This window comes from Pseudonaja textilis, chromosome 5, assembly GCF_049901715.1.
Source record: "Pseudonaja textilis isolate UNSWEBS1 chromosome 5, rPseTex1.2, whole genome shotgun sequence".
NCBI lineage: Eukaryota > Metazoa > Chordata > Lepidosauria > Squamata > Elapidae > Pseudonaja > Pseudonaja textilis.
In genome coordinates this window covers 50,759,863-50,781,293 of record NC_141994.1, presented here as the reverse complement: position 1 = coordinate 50,781,293, position 21,431 = coordinate 50,759,863, and the positions used below count along the sequence as shown (strand labels likewise).

The following is a 21,431-nucleotide window of genomic DNA, read 5'->3' as shown; positions in this document are numbered from 1 at the left end:
GTTGAGGGTTGGTTCAAGCCACTCAAATGAAGACTAATGATCTTAAACTGAGCAGAAAAAAGGCTAAATATCAGAGAGGGTTGGCTGGCTTTTGTCTGTGAGATTGATTAAATTGTGGAGCAATTTCCCAAGAAGAAGGGGCAGGAGTGCTTGGATGAATTATTAAGATAAGCAGTAAAAAGGAAAGGACAGCCATAAACCATTCAGCACTTGAGGACTTAACATTTGTATTAGCAGAGAAGTTTTTAGATGCTGGGCAAAATCTAGCAGGAAGTTTCCTACGGTATTCATTCCACTGGAACTTGTTGCAGAAATTTTCTTGTGGTCCCTGTTATTAGGACACATTTAAAAGAACCCACTGAGCTCCGTAGCTACATACCTGTATGTGCTGAGAACATATTTGGCACATAACTATTCTGCTCCCATCTTTAAATGACCTGACGAAAAGCTGCATGGATTGCCCTATCATTACCAATCTGAGCATACCTAATTGCCAGCAAATATTGTTATAAAGGTATATCACTTCCAGTATAGTCATTTGTGTGTGTGGTTGCCATCATCAGATATTGGAGGTACCACATATTTGAAAAGTGTTGTTGTTTAAGTCATATCCAACTCTTTGTGACCCCATGAACCATAACATGTCAGCACGCCCCACCCCATCCTCCACTGCCTCCCAGAGTTTGTCCAAATTCATGTTCATTAAGTTGATGACATTATTTAACCACCTCATCCTCTGCTGTCCCCTTCTCCTTTGCTGTCAATCTTTCCCAACAACTGAAACATATAATGTAATAATCAACATGTTTAGAGCAAAAGGGCAAAATTCAGCATTCTGAAAATTTCAGCTCTCCATTCTAAGAAGCAAGCTTGTGGACTGTAGTGCTGCAGTAACAAGCTTGAAAGCCCTCCTCGTGTGCTTCCTCGTCTCTTCCACCTTGTTAGCAGAACCTGACTCAACTCATCAGAATACGCAACTATGCTTAATTCACATAATTAAAATAGCAGGATCTGCATTTTGCTTGATACCTTGTTTCCTGCAAAAAATACAGCATGGGCAAATGTAGTTCCTACAGAGACTGTGAAGGACCTCCTGTGATTGGAAACTCTGCTGGGTGTTTCCATTGCATTTAAGATCCTGCTGTGCTTTACATTGTCCTGAAGCTGTGCATAGAAGAGAAGACCACAGGCAGAGCAAAGGAGGAGAAATGCTTCTCTTTCATATATTATTTTCAATGCACAGTACTATAATGAATCATTCTTCACAGATGCATTTAATTCTATCACCATTTTTCCCCCAACTAAGAATGCTTACTGTTGAATACCCCAAACTGGAAAAACACTTTCCTTATTAACTGACCTTTTTAAAGCCATTCAGGGTGTACTCTAATAAGAGTCAGAAGAAATACCTGGAAAGGGGCAGGGGATGACTGAAGTTTTATGGTTTGGTCTTCCAAGAAACAATGCAGGGTGACTTTCTTATTTTAATGCCATGAGAATTGCCAGCAAATTCAATCACATAATTGGCATATGCAGAGTGTATGTTTGTGTGTGTATGTGTATGCTAACACATGTTCAAAATGTGTAATGGTATGTGGAAATTACCTTGCAAGTCAGGAGGAAGAGCCACAGGCTAGATAAGTCTGATAAACAAAATGTGAGATTTAAACAGGAGGGTGGAGAAATCTATTTCAGAAGAAACCCTCCTTAGTTTTCAGGAGAATAGATGTAAGGAACAGGAGAGGTATTACACACTTACAAGATATTGTTAATGTAACCTTCAGTAAGGATAGTTAGTACACAGTTAATACTAGAATGTTTCATCTGACTGGGAATCTTAAAAACAGCTAAAAAGTATGGGATGCTTTCTGCATTTATTAGGAGTTTGGCATAGCCTCTGAGAAGCCTTACTCACATCCCCATACATACCCACAACCTTCTTCCTCCTCGGTATTCTGGTGACATCCCACAGTTTTCTCAATCTTCCAGCTCTCCTTTCTCTGTATCTTTCATATCTCTACTTTTTGCCATTTTCGTCTCCTCCTTTTCTCTGCCTAGCTGTCATATCATTTCCCAAACTTCTCCCCTCACCTGCCCATCCACTTTCTTGTCACTCTCGCCATCACCAACTCCTCCTCTGAGTCATTGCTGCTATTGTTTACTATCGTTGCAGAAGATAATCAGCAACAAAGGCTGGGTGCAGAATGAGTACAGTTAAAAACATAAATGAGTATATTAATGTTAACAAAGTAACATTACCCTGTTAGTGAGTAGGAGTGTGAATATTTATGTGAATTGATTTTGACTGGAGATATCTAGGTCTCTACTTGACCACAGAAGTCACTACCTTGTTGTGGGGATAATATGAGGGAAGAAACTGCACCCCACTTCCTTTAGTTGTTAGAGAAAAGACACATGAGAAAGCAGAGTTACTTTCTCATCCATTCTTTATAGAAAGATCTGATATGGCTGGAGTCGGAAATTGTAGGCTATTAATTGTAGGTAACTAGGTAGAACAAAAATAGTCAGAACTTCAGTTGTAGAATACACAAGAACCCCCCAATCCTGAGGGAAACATTCTGCTGGTTCAAAATGAACACTAATTTCCTGAGCCTTGTGTCCAACTTTCACTTATTTCAAAGCTCACTTTGCATTCTGTGCACGAATAAAGAAATGGAAAACCTCAGCGGGGCAGAGATTAAAGGAAAGATTTCTGCTGATGTTTTGTGGTAGCAATTACTACATAACTCCATTTACCCTTTAATAAAGCAGCATATTAGCCCTAAGCAGATTAAAAAGCAGACAAGAGAGGGCTGAGGTGAGAGGCTTTCATGAAATTCTCTCATTTCCAGCATTTTAAAAAATGAACATCTTCTATGTTCTGTAATACGGATAGCTTAATTTTTTAAAATGTTAAAAGATCCTTCTCAGTTTGAGCTGTCTTAGTCACTAGTTCCTCATTACCTCCACAAACCACTTATGAAACCTCTGATTCCTTGCTATGACCAACAAAAAATACTGAAATAACAGTGGAATCTGAGTTGAGAAGGAAAGATTTGAAATAGAAACACAAACACACACACAACTAATAAGACCTATATCTAGGGTATTCATGCAGCTATGGGTAAAGTAAGCTCATTCTACATTCCACCTACCTGGGTTTGATCATAGCCATATTTAAACTAATGATTCAGTTCATCTTTCCTAATCTGGGCTTTTCCATATGAGAAGGATCAAATTCCCATAATTCCTTCCATGGCCACTGAACATTCTGCTTGATGTGCTAAATGTTGTACTGCTGGGAGAAATTATTATTTATTTTGCCTTTATTATTTTATAAATAACTAAGGTGGGAAACATACCTAATACTCCTTCTTCCTCCTATATTCTCCATAACAACAAGCCTGTGAGGTGAGCTAGATTGAGAGAGAATGACTGGCCAAAGTCATGCAGCCAGCTTTCATGTTTGAGCTGGGACTAGATCTCACAGTCTCTTGGCTTCTAACCAGATGCCTCAACCATTAGAAAAAGGCATATATGGAAGAATGTAAAGAAAAGGACAACATGGAATATTGCTGGAGAGTTGACCAAGGTTCAGTTTTCTTAGAAGCAGCTACTTCTAAGCTTAAAATGAAGCTACTTAATTTTATATAACAAGTATAGTGCAATAGTTAAGATACTGAACTAGTGCATTGGATATCTGGGTCACTCCTTCACAGTTGGAAGCTGATGGGGGGACTTGCACCAGCCACGAACTCTAGCCACAAACTACCTCACAGGTTTGTTACTTTGGGGGGAATAGGAAGAAATACCATACACTGCCTTGAACTCCTGAATAAAAACAATAGGACATAAGCAAAGGAATGAATGAAGTGATAATTAATTTAGATCTACTCAGATTTCAGGTCTGGAAATAGCAAGATTCACTGTGAACTGATCCAGGATTGAAAGAAAAACATTTTCAATTTGAACTGATTTAAGAGTCAACATACAATCTGATAAATTATTCAACTACAAGCAATAAATGGGAAGCAGCGACATGTCAATAGCCGCTTCATTTTTTGTGTGAGGTTGAAATGAAATTAAAATAATCCATTAGAAAATATTAGTCCTACAAAGTTTCAGTTGGATATTTTCACATGTTCAGTGGAAACATTTTTTAAAAAAATAGTCCACCAGCATCTCATTTAAAGCAGAGATTATGGACAGTACTGTAGTTTCCAAGTTTTTATCAAAGTACCAACAGAGATGTTGTGGTGAATCAAAGCAGAAAACGCCCTACTCCATTTTAAAAATAAACATCATTATCATTCTCTGACCTCTTCTTTTTTTGGCTGGTTAGTTTGTTTCCATAGTTCTTCAGCATTAGGTTAACATCTCCTTGGAATCATATGCTATTATGTAACTAATTCAACTTTTTTTTTTTGCAAAATGTCTGTCTGACCATTATTAAATATAATTATAACACTTCTAAAAAGGTATAATATTTTAAAAATCTGTATTCTGCTATAATGGTAACTTCAAGCTTCATAAACCATAGAATACTCTTTTAAATTAGAAATCACACACAAGAGACTGCTTCTTTGTAGTTTTACTTCTAGTAAGGAAATGATGGAGGGGCACTGGGGTAAATTTCCTGTGTAAATGCAACTCCCCTCCCATTTTAATATTAAATAGGCAAAGAGGAATGTGATTAAGAATTTTGTCATGGAGTCTTCTCAAGCAGGATCTGGTGGGAAGAGAAAATCAGTTCTATAGAGTAAGAAATTTCTAGGACTAAGGAAAGAATTGATCATATGCAGATATATAGGATTAATGTCAGACTGTTCGAATTTTTTATTAGGGGTATATTAAAAAATATGCCCTGTTCTCTGTCTCTATAGATTCACTTGCCAATTTACTATCTATCTATATATATATATATATACAGTATATTTGCATATGTTCACCCATTCATTGAGAATACACATACTTCACATGCATACATTCTTGAATGAGTTTAAATATTGTTGCTTTTAGAACATTTGTCCTTTGTCCTTTGATTAATTTACATTTACTCTTTGAACTCAGTTCTTTTTCTAAGATCAACACCTATTCATGTTCCACTTTTCTGCAAAGTATCTTGAAATGAAATAAATGCTATTTTTATACAAAAATTTATGATCATAGCTGTGTCTTGGGAAGTTATAAATAGGTAGTTTGCCAGTTGCAAATTAAATCTCAGTGACCAGAAGTTTGCTTCCTTTGGCCTTGCTCCTAAGGAGAGAAAAATGGTGATGCAGAGATACAAATGAAAAGAATCTGCTGCACTCAATCCTGCTGTACTCAATCCTTCTACTATAGCTTGGATGGCCAGGCCTGGTGGTTCTATGAAGGTAAGACCTCACATATAACTTACATTATGCATATTGTCAACAGGAAAGCACAATATGAAACTGGCACATTCAGTAAAGAAGATACAGTATACGAAAGTCAAGAAAATAAGTTTTGTTTTTAAATGTGGCGGGTGAACATGGAAACTGAAAAGGTGACTTAAAAGATCTGAAGAACTGCAAATAGAATAGACACAAAAATTAACAGAGGCTATACTACAAGTCAGGCAAGTAAGTAAAGAATTAAAGAAAAATTAGGATAAAAGAGAGTGGTGTCGGGAAAAGGTAGATTGTTTAAGAAGAAAACAAGTCCATATTTTTTAAAAAGCATTGCAGAATACATCTGAGGTCCATTTTTCCCTTTCTCTCTCTAAACAAAGCTGTTTAAACAAGTCCTAAGAAAAAGTGAGTGTGATAGAACAGTCCTCCCACAAAACCTCTGATAGGCAGGGTTTGCAGTGGTGATAAATTAGTGTAGAAGGTATTTATAGCAATAACAGAAAGCCCATTACATCAGCCAACACCCCCACCCCCCCATACGTATGAAAGTTAAACCAAGACAATCCATTGACCCTTCAGATCACCTTGGAATCTCTCTAAATCAATTTTAAAGCATATGCTTTAATTCAGTTCTAACCTGCAGTTTGAAGGGATGATTTAATCAAATCTCCCTTGAGGGAATCACCCATTTGAACAACCTTAATATTAAGCTATATTTATTTTTATTTGCACCTAGGCAGTGTAATCATAGTGAAGACACTGCTGAAAGCAGCCAAAGCAGCTCCCATAGAAGCTGATATATTCTATTCTCTGTGTGTATCTACATTTTTCTCAGGCTAAGTGATAATTAATTGGAGTGTACAAAGCCTTCAAAAGAGGTGACTTGCATCGTGTGGTCGCGCATACAAAATACCTGTTTCTGATTCATTAAAGCAATCACTTTTTGCAAGCTTCACAAATCTGCTTTGGATGCTGAAGTGAGCTGTCTCCCAATGCATGTTTATACACAGTTACTTTGCTTTACTTTTGTACCATTGACTGTGCATGCACACAGATATAGAGAAAATTAGAAACAGTTTCTGAAGCAACTCCATGAGCTCAGCAAATATTTTAACAATAAACGAAATGAGCAATGGGAAACAATAGGGACTTTAAAAAAAAAGCTTTGCAATCATAATGCTTCAAATGCACATGTATCCCTTAGTCTAGTTTCCACCTAGAAATGTTCTTTTCTGAAATAAATACTGTATAGTGTTCTGGATGTCTTCATGTACATAAATCATTGAGATTTGCAATGATATCATTGTAAAAATCAGACCCAGGCTCAGAGTGGATGACATGCTCACTTTTCCAATCACAACTGCACCAGGATTTACTATAATTAGTTGGCAAACCTAGCACGGATTGTATAATCTAAAGCAGTGGGGTTTTTTTTCCCAGAACTGGTAATTTTAAGATACTTTGCATGGACTTCAACTCCCAGAAACACACATACCCCATCAAAATTCTGGCTAGAGAATTCTGTGAATTGAAGTCTGCACATCTTAAGATACCAAATTTGAAAAATACTAATCTAAGGCATCTTTCTAGGACCAGTTTGGAATATATCAGGGTCTGTAGATGAAAATCTTTGAGTTTAAACTTTTCCATAAGCTGAGCAATTCCAAGCATTTTTCATCCTTCTTCCTGCTGGTGAGGTTTTTGTACCCAGGAAATTTGAGAAAAGATCAAGCCATGTACCATAAAATCTGCCATCTGCATTTTGAAGTGTACAGTCTCTCTGTGATTAGAAACAAAATATTAGAAATGAATGGATCAAGCGGTTTGATATCTTTGGTTTGTGCTACTGATTTAAGAATGGTCAATAAGACAATCTTCACAATCTCAGGTTAGTCATCAGAGAAACATAATACAAGGAAAAATAAACTAATCATTCAAATAATTTTTGTTTGTGGTTTTAGTTATACAATTACATAAACTTTCCACAATGTTTTCCTTTCTTTTTTTAAAAAAAATCCTACCTTATCAATTACATTTGTTGTGATTTCAAAAAGTCCCTTTTATCTTCATTTAACAACTAAAAATGAACGTTGATACATCTTCTATGTTCCTTGAAGTCTTCATATCTAACAAAGTGGAGGAAAAGCTTCAAGCAACTCAATGTTGATTTTATGTTTGTCTCTTTTCTCCCATACCATGTCTTATAATAAAGTGCATTTGGATTTGCTCTTTAAAGACTAGGAGTCTCCTTTCCAAAAATCAGCATTTAAATAAGGTTGAGTGGGAAATATCAATAAAGTAGTTGAACATCGGTAATTAATCCAGGGAAAAGTTCAGTATAATATTATCTCAAACAAGGCAATTGGTTCCTTGGAGTAATATTGGGATGAAAGTAAACTTTTTTTAATACTGCTGCCATTTCTTAACACTATGCAGAGCTCAGCATGGTGCAGAGCTTTGAGGGGAGAAAAGAAAGATTCTTTTTTCGTGACAAAAATGAGATGTCTGCAGTCATACAATGGAACTGATTGGTCAAACAAATGCAAGCAATTTGTAACATAACAGATAATTAATTTGGGGATGAATGATTCCAATGAATGCATTTGAGCTTCAGACTCACTACCTATCATAATAAAGTTGCATACAGCTTTACAGGGTAATTTTAAACTCAGAATTGACAGATGACATTCCTTTGATCACAAAAAGAAGTCCTATTTGGAAGGCTCCTTGTAAGGTGGCCAAAACCATCTAGCCTGGAGCAGTCATCTCTAATCTGTTAGGATTGCAAGATCCAAAAATCTTGGCCATTATTTGTTGAAATAAAGAACTTGCTAGTAAATTGCATAAAGCAATGCCAGGTATGTGACTACAAGAAAGGCAGAGAATCTTCATAAAAAATATCAGGAAAATTCTAGCTACTGGAGAATAATATTGCTTATCTTGAAAATGAACACTAACTGGACAAGTCTGAATGAGTCAACTGTTACTCTATTACTTGGCAAATCTATCATTCTGAAACTGTTGAGAAAACAGACCGGTTCATTGAGACTGTTAAGCTGACTGCTTTTCCATTAGATTAGTGCCCTTCTTATCTAAAGGCCTCCCAACAGGTGACACAAGGTTTTAGTCTATAGGGTAGTATATTCATCTTTGAGTTAGAGTGATCCCACCTGCTTGGGGTGGGGGGGCAGAAAGCTGGATGCCATCAGTGAGCCAAATAGTTCTGGGCAATTTTCATCCAATCTCCAAGCTTCCCTTTTGTAGAACTATTGCTGAGAAAATAATTGGGTTGAAGCTATTGAATGAAGTTTATGGCATGTCCAGAATACAATGGCATGCTCATATTACAGAGTTCTGCTGGTTACCAACAAACCTTCATGTGCAACTCAAGATACTGGTTGTTACCTATAAAGTTCTTCATGATATGCATTCTGGTTATTTCAGGGACCTCCTCTCTCCATTGTTTCTGCTGATCCAGAAAAATTCAACATACGTGGCATACTTTAAAACTGTGTGTGTGTGTGTGTGTGTGTGTGTGTGTGTGTGTACAAATATATACATGCATATACATATTTTCAATTGCTTAACCACCATCACCTTCCTTGCTAGCATCCCAATGGAGTTTAACTAACCCAACCCTACTTTGTCCCAAAGGTGCTTTTTCAAGAGGCAACTGGACTGTCCGGTTTTTCTTTAAAGATGTTTTGCTTTTCATCCAAGGAGCTTCTTCAACTCTGACTAAATGGTAGGGAAATGGAAGGATTTATACTCCTTGCAGACAGCTGGTCATTTAATGACAGCATGATTCACTTAACAAATTATACTGCAAATTATATGACCTTAAGTCCTGTTCTTACCTCTAAAGTAAAACTACCAGCCAACCATTATATGGTGAGAAAAAAAATAGGGGCATCTTTATTTCTTTGTTGACATTTAATGTCTATTTGAACTTTGTAGCCAATAACTGGTGGCCCAACTCAAAAGATTTTTTTTTTCTTCCCGCAGTCTCTGCTCCCTTCTATTCATAAGAGTTATTATTTATTTGTTTGTTTGTTTGTTTGTCAGCTGCTTACAAGATAATAGGTATAAGTATAAACATGAGTAAGAATACAGGAAATAGGTATGAATAAATAGGGACAACAGGACAGGGATGTTAGGTACGATGGTGCACTTATACACGCCCCTTACAGACCTGTTAAGTTGCCCTGGCCTGCACCTCATTCAGAATGTCAGCAAATGTGACCTTGTTCAACCCTTCAGTATATTTCGAGAAAAAGGGAGTCATAATTCTCCATGAGTCAAGAAAGTATGCTCTTACAATCTGCCTGACATTTCTCCATGTTTCAGATAGGCAGAGAACAATCTCTTAGCTTTATTGTTGCATGGAGAGTGATGTCAAGGAGCAAAGCTTAATGTGGCATTTGATAATACTTCAGATGACATTATCTGATCTACTAGTGTCCCAGATTGAACCTAGTTTCTCAATTTTCTGTAGTCAATTTCAACTAGTAGATATATATAGTAGATATATAGTACATAGGACAGAGAAGGGGAAAAATCTTACAGGATAAAGGTAGTCTTCGACTACAACTACAAATGGGACCAGAATTTTTGTTGCTAAACAAGGCACATGTTAAGTGAGTCATGCCCAAGATTATGACCTTTTTGCCACAGTTGTTCAGTGAATCATAGCATTTGTTAAGTGAATCATGCTGTCATTAAATGAATAGAATAGAATAGAATTTTTTTATTAGTCAAGTGTGGTTGGACACACAAGGAATTTATCTTGGTGCAAATACTCTCAGTGTACATAAAAGAAAAGATACATTCATCAAGAGTCAAGATTCATAAGGTACAACACTTAATGATAGTCATAGGGTACAATAAGCAATCAAATCATACTAGGAAATAGTCAGTATAAATCGTAAGAATACAAGTGACAAAGTTACAGTGATACAGTCACAAGTGGGAGGGGATGGGTGATAAGGAGTGATGAGAAGATTAATAGTAATAGTAGTGCAGACTTTGTAATAGTTGAACAGTGTTGAGGGAATTATTTGTTTAGCAGAGTGATGGCTTTTGGGAAAAACCTGTTCTTGTGTCTAGTTCTTCCGATGTGCAGTGCTCTACAGCATCGTTTTGAGGGAAGGAGTTGAAACAATTTATGTCCAGGATTTGAGAGGTCTGTAATATTTTCACAGCCCTCTTTTTGACTCGTGCAGTATACAGGTCCTCGATAGAAGGCAGGTTGGTAGTAATTGTTTTTTCTGCAGTCCTAATTACTCTCTGGAGTCTGTGTCTGTCTTGTTGGGTTGCAGAACCAAACTAGACAATTATAGAATCTGGCTTCCTCTATTGACTTTGCTTGTTGGAAGGTTCCAAATGGCAGTTACATGACCGTGGGATACTACAACCATTATAAATACATGCCAGTTGCCAAGTGTCTGAATTTTAATCATGTACCCAATGGGAATGTTGCAATGGTTATAAGCATGAAGATCATTATACATCACCTTTTTTAAGAATTTCAAATGGACACTAAACATATGTTTGTAAGTCAAGGACTATTTGTATTTAATAATTAGCCCTTCCCTCTGCAAACGACATTAACAATTTTACACATTCCAGACAGATATGAATGGAATAACAATCCAAAATCCCTACCAGTTTTTCTAAAACATCACAAAGTAATATCAAAAGTAATGGTCATGTTGACCATGAAAACTTTCAAAATATGGAAACTCCATAGTGGTATTCCTAAACAAATTAAATGTCAAAAATGTGAACTCTTCCAGATTGAATAACCTTTTTGACACTAGTTCGTTTCGGAAACAAAAGAAAAGAAGAAGAAAAAGAAGGGGAAATTATAGGTGGTATCATAATTATGACAGATGAATTCATTCTTAATGAATTATCTCTTTAAAAGGCAGACCTTGGAACATCAGTGACAACAGAAAAAATTGCAAATGGTATACTACTTTATTTGTTTCTTTTTAAAAATTGTGTGTTGCCTTCAAATTCATCATCATCAAAATTATGTTCACCTGGCAAAGTATAAAATAAGTTATCGTACACCTTCTGCTTCCAAGCATGTAAAATCCAATTATGTCTGAAATACACAACTTGCATTTTACTTCAGGATTGCTACAAACTAATAATTTGGAAACAGCTAAACAGATTTTTTTTTCTTTCCATTTAAGATTCTTCTTGAAGAAGAATTCTGAAGAATGTGAAAGTTTGTGCGTTACCTAGTGGCATTTTCGTTGCTTCTATCACAGCACTTGTCTTACTTACTGTGACTGTTAGGTGAATTCAAGTTTACATCTCTGAAATAACTGAATGAAGTAATGTGGCTTAATTTATTTTTCTGAATTAAAATTGTTCCAGATGAATGGAAAAAGCAGCATACTCTATCTTTAGGCAACACAGCTCACTAATCCAGATGCTTTGCCAAACACCTAGGATACAAGAAAACAAAACAATTAAGAGTAACAACAACAAATAACAACAAAAGAAGAAACGAAAAAAAAAGAAATAAGAGGTAGGTGGTATGTGAATCTCCCAAAGGATGATGTGTTTCTCTATGTCTCCCTAACACTAATCAAGCTTTGCAGATTCTAATCTGTGCTGTAATTAACTTTATCCAAATGAGCAGCAGGCTGAGTAGCTTTGTTTGGGCATTTTTCTGGTTATTGAATGTGTCTTGAAAATGACTTGGCAACATCCTGGAGAAAAAAAGAGGGGAAAGAAAGGAAGGGAGATTAATGAGATGCCAAATGCTTATTTCTTCAGATGGAAAGGAACTGTGAGGGATGCATCATTGTGCTCACTGCTGAAATAAAGATATTTCTCTTTGAACTATACAGGTTTATTTTCCTTTGATTTTATAAAAATCTTTTTAAATGAACAATTGCAGTAGATTCTGTAATTATTTGAGATATTATCAGACTACAGGCTGCCACCCTGCCATGAAAATGACTCAGTAATAAGATGGAAAACTTCCAGTGTCCTTCTAGTTTGAAATCACTATAATCTCACAAGAGACATGAGGAATTTGAGTCTCTAGGTCTAGGAGATCATATAGGCTCGTGCGATACATTGGAGGAACAGTAAATGGTGCTGAGGGCACATTAGGTTTGCGACTCAGCTGAGTTTGTAAGGCAGTATTTCTCAACTTTGGCAGCTTGAAGATGCCAACCTCCATAATTCCTCATCCAGAAGCTGGAGTTGAAATCTGTATGTCTTCAAGATGGCAAGGTTGAAAAACAATGCGCTCAGGATTCTTTTGCCTAATCCACTCCTTGGTCTCTAAACAGCATCTTCCTAATATCTCTCTTGGTGTTTTTGCATGATCACCAAAGTACTTCTTGTTTCCATTCAATCTCCACAAAATGTTTTACCTTGGTTCAATGCATTGACTACAATATTTCCTTAGTCAGTCTGATCTTGGCTTCAGTTATCTGAGCTTTTTAGTTAGATCACCCTTTCAATGTCCTCTCTATAAGTCTACAAGTCAAGAATGTCACATCATTTTAATTGGTGTAAAATGTGATAGTGAGACTGATTACTAGTGCATTATATCAGGAACACTGAAAGATGATTAATGCTTGCCAATTGTTTTCCAGGTTAATTCAAGGTGGTACTTTAAATTGTTAAAGCTCCCAGTGACTTAGACCTGTCTAATGAATCACTATCACATTTTGAACCAATTTGACTTTTAAGATTTGTTGGAAAGGTCTTTTTGAGGATACTGTCTCTTACTAGTTTGATGGGCACAGTCACAGGTACTTTCATTTGTAAAATACCCTACCACTGAAGTCAGTGTTGAAAAAAGACGTTATGACAAATTTTAACTTGTTTATTGTCATATTTAATATTTTGCTATAGGAACTGTTATTTTAATTATATGTTATAGCATGTGTTTTCATAATTGTGCCATTTTGGTCATTTTTAATATAAAGGAAGTAATGATATACTATCACAAATAATGTTTTCCTGTGAAAACATAATGGTTGTTGTTGGAACATTCGTTGGAATGTATTTTGTATTGCAAAAACTGCAGAAGTATTCAGCCAATAGATAGCAGTGTTTGTAAATTTACTAGGTATAAACTATGATATATAGTCTATAGTCATTTTTTTCTGAGGAGAGTTTCCTGTTATAGTTAAACCATTAAACAGCAAGGCTATGGTGACTTTACATTTTATTTGATCTGTAAAGCTATCCAATAAACAGAATTTCTAACAGTTGCAATAAACAGATTTTCTTTCCCCGGTCTTACAAATTCTGAAGTGAATTTCCAGCATTTCCTTTACAAGCAGAGATATTATGTTAGTTTGCTGCTGTACCTACAGGATACTTTAAGCAGCCCAAAAAAACAAATAAAGGATTTATTTGGCTTTAAAAATAATCAGGTGAAGAAATGCAAAAGTCATTTTGAAATGTCAGACCAGAGTATTTTTTTAATTAATGTATAGTGGAGCAAAATCCCAGGGAGAAATAGAAATGGATTTTATAGGTAGTGGGTTCTGTCTTTGAAGAAGTCAGTGTAAATCATTTACTGCTTTCTCTCTTTTTTTCTCCCTATTCCATATTCGCTATTGCTTTGGAAACCCTTCCAGGAATGACTGAATAGCATCTGCACTATGTCTGATACTGCATCCGATGTGTGTGAGTAATGCCAGAAAACGTGTCCAGGCCAAATTGTACAAATTGTACAATACTAGAGTTGCTAAGCAGAAGTCTAGTATTGTTGATTAGAAAAGACTGGCTTGGCTTCCAATTCTTCACTGAAGATCATTGCCTACATTGCATCATTGTCATATTGTCGATCTGTATCTCTCTGAATGCAGATAATGGTTTTTTTTTTAACTTTTATTGGTTTTTAAGACAAACATAGACAAACAAAACATAAAAACATCAAGCCATCTTCCATGTATATACATACAGTGTGTCGGTTGGTTTACAAATTGTTTTGTGCTTCCATTTCGTAGTCTTCAATTACAATTACATTGTATATATTCTCATATTTTCAATCAAATATTAAATACATTAATATTAATAAGATAATGTTTTTGAATGTGCATATGCCTTTAGGTCAAAGTTGACTCCTGGCAATTGCCTTGGCAAGTCACTTTTAACTCCTTCCTTGGGCTAAAAAAGAACGACTGTCTCAAGCACTTTCAGTTTACTTCATGATTAAGGAAGGACTAGAATTCACGGTCTCTGGGTTTCTAGCCTGATGCCTTAATCACTACACCAAACTGGTTCTCATACAGAGATTAGGAAACAAAAAAAATAAGTAATATGAAGGTGTCAGATAAACAAGGCTTCTATCAAGAACCATGTAGTCAATGCACATTGGAAGTCACATACAATAAACAGATGCTATAACCAAGCATTAAACTATTTTTCTTTCTTTCCAGTAGTGGCATATACCAGATCAGCCTTTGTAAACTTGGATTCTTCAAGACTGGGCTTACAATTCCCTTCCTCCTTGATGACGCTATAGAGAACTGCACACCAGAACAATTAGACACAAGTTTACCGAACGCCATCACTCTGCTAAACAAATAATTCCCTCAACACTGTCCAACTATTTACAAAGTCTGCACTACTATTACTATTAATCTTCTCATCACTCCTTATCACCCATCCCCTCCCACTTGTGACTGTATGACTGTAACTTTGTTGCTTGTATCCTTACGATCTATATTGATTGTTTCCTAGTATAATTTGATTGCTTATTGTACCCTATGACTATTATTTGTATGTTGTGCCTTATGATTCTTGACGAATGTATCTTTTCTTTTATGTACACTGAGAGCATTTGAACCAAGAAAAATTCCTTGTGTGTTCAATCACACTTGACCAATAAAGAATTCTATTCTATTCTATTCTATTCTATTCTATTCTATTCTATTCTATTCTATTCTATTCTATGGATCATGCTATCTGGAACTGATGCTGGTTGAGAACATTTGGTCAGAACATTTGACACTCTCTTATGCCTTCATAGTTTCATTATGAACTTACTATATTTGTGTCTGCTATTTTTTCTTCTTCCTACTTTATTCTTATTTCTCACCAGTCTACCACTCTACAGACTATCTACCAAGTCCTTTCCAGAACTTCTTTCAGGCTAAATCCAAGCACTCGCTTTCTCAGTTAACATCTGTCTGAAATTGTCGTTCATTCTTTACAGCCTTCTTATACCTTTCTTGTATTTTTGGTATTCATTATCTGTTTAAATGAACCTCTACGCCTCTTTAGATAAATCCTTAGATATATCTTAAAGTCTCTTGATACACTGTTACCTCTGGACTGGAAAAATACAGGTTTGAGTTCATTTTTAAGTCCAATCTGACTTCTGCTTTTCTGATGGCAGAAAGTAGCTCTACAACATGCAGAATGGATATCATTTTAATATTTTATATTATTTCTGAGAAGATTTTAAAAATAAAAATGACATCTCTAACACGGTTGCCTAGCTATCCTATTTTCTATCATTGGGCTTGATTCTATGCATCATTCATCATGTTGGTAAATTTCCATAGTCATAGGGGTCCATTTTCTTCACTTTTCCCTAAACCTGTTCACCAATAGCTGGAACTGAATATACAACTCCCATCATGCCTAGTAATTTTTCATGCTGGCTGGATTCAATATCTAATATAGTCCCAAATATCTAGAAAACAGGTTGGAGAAGAAAACAGAATAGGTAACACCTCTAGTGCATTATATGAAACCTTCAGGCCTCTGAAATTAGATGATCCATTGCCAAAATCTAACATTACAATTTCTAGTGGGAAACTGATAGGCTTTGCATTGCTTCAGCAGGAGAAAAGGGGTATTGTGTGATGGCTCAGGTAGCAACTATCTGTAACTCTTTAAAAAAATCTTTTCCTCTATAACTGCACAATAGAGCTAAGAAAAGGCACATTTTAACTGAAGGACTTGTAGATAGGTGGTATATAGTATGTGTGCCTCTGTGAGATCTAAAATTACCCTTTTGCCTTTGAACCGAAAGCATTGCCCCCACCCCCGAAACTAAAGCAAAATGGTACCTTAAGACTTTGTAGAGCCTTACTGGATATGAAACATGAACACAAGGAGTAATTATCAACAATAAAATAAATCCTCCAAATTGGGCCCATCCATTTCTGTGACCACTCCTTCACATTCCTGGCAGTCTTCAGTGCTGAAAATAATGCAAGGATAAGGTCGAAGATCGCCAGTTGAAGCTTCACAACTAGTGTTCTTCGTTTAACAACACAAGAACTAGGGAGGGGCCATTACATTACATTTACCAATCAATCAGCTTTACATGTATTGTGTTTTAGCTTGATTTGGTGTAGTGGCAAATGAATAAAAGGAAAAAAGCCAATGATTAAAAGAGGCATTTTGGACTGTGCACCTTTCAGTGATGGAAGTGATTTGCTTTGATAAGACTGCATGTTCATTAAATGCCTTCTTTGTTGTTTACTGTGGGTTAGAATGCACAATGCTTTCTTCTGAAAACAGCCCAGAGAGAAAGACTGAGAGAACAGAGGTTAAAAAGGAAGATTTAGGCAAGCAGCAGTATAATCCTAAGTATATTCAGAAACAATTCTATTGAATTCAGTGGTGCTACTCCCAGGTATATGTGGGTTATTGTACCAGTAGGAAAGGGCCAAAATGTCACCAAAATGATTTATCACTGATAAATGATTTATCGTGATTTATCACCAAAATGATTTATGCACCAATCACTGTAAAAATACTAGAGTGGTCAATTTTTTTAATAAAGAGATACACAGTAAAACAGATAAATGAAATAGTGAAATTACATCAGAAATTTAAACAAAAATAGGGTTTGGTCCATTTTTGTAGCTTTCAGGGAATTCACTTGGAATTTTCCACCACCAGGTATAGGTATTATCAGTAATGTAACGGATTTTAAAGAGGAACTGAACAAATTTATGATATTTCCAACTATACACACCCTTTGGAATCATAAGCAGTATGGCCCAGCTGTTGGGGGCAGACAGAGGAAGAGAGATATCCTCCCATTCATATATATGAAGTTGCTTAATGTCTCTGGTTGGCTACACATGACACAGAATATTCAGTGATATGAGGTTTTGGTCTAATCCATCAGGACAAATATTATGTTCTTATGTATAAATTATAGGATTTCAGCCTAAGTTACTTACTCAAATAACAAAAGCTGAGTTTTATTCTTCTTTGAAAGTGAATTCAATATGCCCTACAAAAAGTAGCACAAAAATATGCTTCCTCTTTGATAGGCTTATCAAAACCAAAGAAGGGCAGGATAAAAGAAGACATAGAAATACATAACATTTGAATTTTCAGATCTAATTGAAGTGTGTTTCAATATAATTAATGCAATTCGAACATACACAATCATAAATTTCATCATAATAGGAAGAATGTAGATATTAACTGTAGCTGGGCAGCTTCAAAGCCCTTCTTATCAATTTCAACCTTACTTGTTTAGTCTGTACTACTTAGAGTTTTATATCTGCTAAGCTTGCATTTTCTTAGAGTGGGGCTGTTAAACTCCTGGTCCACGAACCAGATGTCTCACGTGCTGGCCACACCCAGTTTGCAAAGGGGAAAAAAGTCCCGATATGTCACATGATGCTGCCGTGACGATGTGAGTTTGACATCCCTGCCTTAGAGGACCTGAAGTTCAGGTGCTGCTAAGAAAACTTTCCAACATTGCTGATAACAAGAGAATACGCCGAGAACTATATTTATACTCATGCAATAACCCTCATATAGATTCAAGCAGCAGTAATTTTCTAGAATTTCAGCCAAATATTTCTCAAGCCCAACTTGATGACAGAACTCAAGATTTTTGTATGTGTGCATGCTCTTTCCTTCAAAAAGCTATGGCTGTTGGAAGCACTATATAACTATCGGTTGGCCTAGTGACCACATCATTCTAACACACCTTAGAGACTTCTTTACTTTTTATGTTTATACTGGTGCTTTTATTTCCTTCTTCCCTTTTCAATTCATACACTGCAGTGAAGATTGTCCCTTGGAGAGCTCAATGGCCACATAATGGTTTGAACTCTCCTTCTCTGAGAATAAGAGCAGAAGTTTCACCTTGATGGAGAAGAATCTACCCTTGAAACATGTTTCCCAAACATCTTGGAAATTTAAGCTGCCCAATTGATGAGAAAGAGTTCCATCAGTTATTAATAACCTTTTCCTCCAGCTTTCAGTCAGAAATTAAGAGACACTTTCTGTTAAAGTGCAAAGGGTTTAGGTAAGCCAAAGGACAAGTTCCAGGCAAGGAACTTTTTTTCTTAATCTCTAAAGAGCTACCACCAGCCAAGGTAGATTGTGCTAGAATACGAAGACAGATAGTCTGATCTAATATCAGACAGATTCAAATGGTCTTCTCTTTCTTTCATTACTTTGAAAGTTGCTTTGAAGTTTTCTAACAGAAATGAGGGTATTTTCTATAACAGAAATAGGAGTATTTATTAAACACAGTACAGGAATAAATTTCTTCAAGTTAAGCTTTGATTACTGAAACATAATCTTGTGGGAAGTGGAAGGGGCCCTTTTGAATAAAATATTTTCCAATGATAGACCATCCCTCATCCCTATTATCCTAACTGGGATAAAAAAATACTGATTCAGATTATGGTGCCTTTTTTAACAGATGCTGTAAGAGACTCAGACTGAATGTTAACCTGGAGACAATGCTGCTGTATCTTTAAATTGGGATAATTTATGCTCATTTCTGGTTCTTAGTGCTCAGGCAATAGCATCATCTAGTGGTTAGTTGATAGCATTGATGTTCAGACGCTTTACCTAAGGAAGCACTGATATTATTCTACCTGGAGCTCTGCATGATCTCTACAGTAATTCATTACTGTGAAGGGTTACAACTTTTTGCCACTAAAAGTGGCTTAAATCACGATCAGATTAGCTCCTTGTCTTAGAAAAAAAATCAATGTTGTTTCAGTGATGTTTCCTTACCGTGGTGCTTTTTGAGTGAATATCATATTTTGAAATGGAGTTGCCGACAACAGCAAGTAAAAATAAATATTAAACTATATTTGCAATACATTTTGCAATATATAACTACGGGGATAAAGAAAAGTAACATTAAAAAAAACAGCAATCAAGCATCTATTTTTGCAAAGTATGTCTCTTTACATTTAGGGAGAAAAATAGGATATATCTCTCAATGGCTTGTCAAAAATGGAGTCCTTTTATGGCTATGTCTTTACAGCATAGCTCAGGATGGTACATATTTGTGATCAGCAAACTACTTCATGCATGGACATCTATTACTCAATTATTTTGCTCCATTCGGTAATTGATAGTGGAAAGCAGAACCTGGTTCTCTAAAAAAAAAAAAACTAGTGAGTTTGGAAGTGAGAAAATGCATTAGTATTGCTAGATCTACTAATGTATGTGGCAATTCTAAAAGACCATAGAATCCTGACAGCATGCATATGTTAGACATCAGCAGTAGTGGGATTCAATTTTTTTTACTACCGGTTCTGTGGGCATGGCTTGGTGGGCACGGCAGGGGAAAGAGACTGTGAAATCTCCCGTCAGAGATGGTATTTGCCGATTCTCCAAACCTCTCACAATTTCCGCTACCGGTTCTCCAGAACTGGTCAGAACCTACTGAATACCACCTCTGGATATCAGATGGTGATTGTTCAAGTTGTCAAGTGAGGAGTGTTGACCAATTTTGATTATGAATTAGCCCTTGTAAATTTAGAAAAAGACATAGGAACAGAAAATTTTTCAGAATCTTTTAAGGCTGAAGAATTTGATGACAACCTGATCAGATGGAGAATGACCATTTAAAGTGAGCAATAAATACCTTAACTCATTCTAAAACTTTAACATTTTCCAGTGCTCTCCCTCCTAAACACCTAGAGAAATAAAGAATACTATTTCAACCATGTCACTGGGATGATGGGGGCTTGTATAATCAAGACACTATCTAGTCAGATGTTGCTAACAAGTTGACATAATTCCTTTGGTGGTCCCTAGAAGATTGCTTACAATCTCTAGTTAATTCTTATATTGCTCTGCATCCTATCCCATATTTTCTCATTTGCATGTGCCTGTAATGCATAGCAGAACAGGCACATTTTTCCCCAGTTAATTGCAATTCTGCAACTTAGCTGAAAAAGTGCTATAGCATTAGTACTGCTATATCTACAATAACTTATTCTCACATGTCGGATATCAGATGATGCTATTCAATTTGTCAAGGATGAAATGTTGAGCAGATTTGATTATGAATTAGCCCTTGCTAATTTAGGAGGAGACATCCCTATGTCACAAAAAGACTTTCAGAATCTCTTAAAGCTGGAGAATTTGGTGACAAGCTGATCAGATGGAGACTGACATTTGACCATTTAAAATGAGCAATAAATGCCCTATTGCATTTAATGTTTTAGCACTCACCTTCAACCAGAAAGCCTGGGTTTTGAGCAGATGCACCACAGGATCATATTGTCAACCATCCCTCCACTAAATCCATGGAAAAAACTAAAGATGAAATTCATATATTTATTCATAATAAATCTCTACTGGCTGCTGTGATAGTGAAACTCTTTTATTTATTTCATTAATATGCTGCCAATCTCACTGTCAAGCCACTCTGGGAAGCAGAGAGTTATAAATTTACCAGATTTATGTCTTTTAAAAAATCTTCTTATGTTGCTAATTTGCCTATATTTATCTTTTGGTAGTATTATTTCCCTCCCATGCTCAGATTGCTAGCTATTGAAATAAAATGTAATTACTATAAATCGACTATCTTTTACAGTGGTGGCCTGCAACTTTGAATAGATGTGGTAATGCAGAGCTCACTTAATTCTTAACTGAGGCAAACAATACTCTTTGGCTTTGCTTCCATATTAGAAGTTTGGTGCAGATTGTCAGTTTTTGACTCAGTCTTCTCTGAAAAAAAGCCAAGATCATAACATTCTCATGCTCATGTTTTGAAAACCTGATCCTTAACCAACATAGGTTTACTTCATGTCTAGGAGATATGGGACAAACAAT

General features: G+C 36.0%; 1 long non-coding RNA gene across 1 annotated transcript in view; it reads left to right on the top strand.

Moving 5' to 3' along the window:
* LOC113435674 (uncharacterized) overlaps positions 1 to 14,885 on the top strand; it is a 45,692-nt gene extending 30,807 nt beyond the window's left edge. The window contains exons 2-4 of the long non-coding RNA XR_003373973.2: positions 11,760 to 11,913; positions 13,994 to 14,042; positions 14,798 to 14,885. This is a non-coding gene — a long non-coding RNA (uncharacterized LOC113435674). The remainder of the gene's footprint in view (positions 1 to 11,759; positions 11,914 to 13,993; positions 14,043 to 14,797) is intronic.
* Positions 14,886 to 21,431: the final 6,546 nt, after the last annotated feature.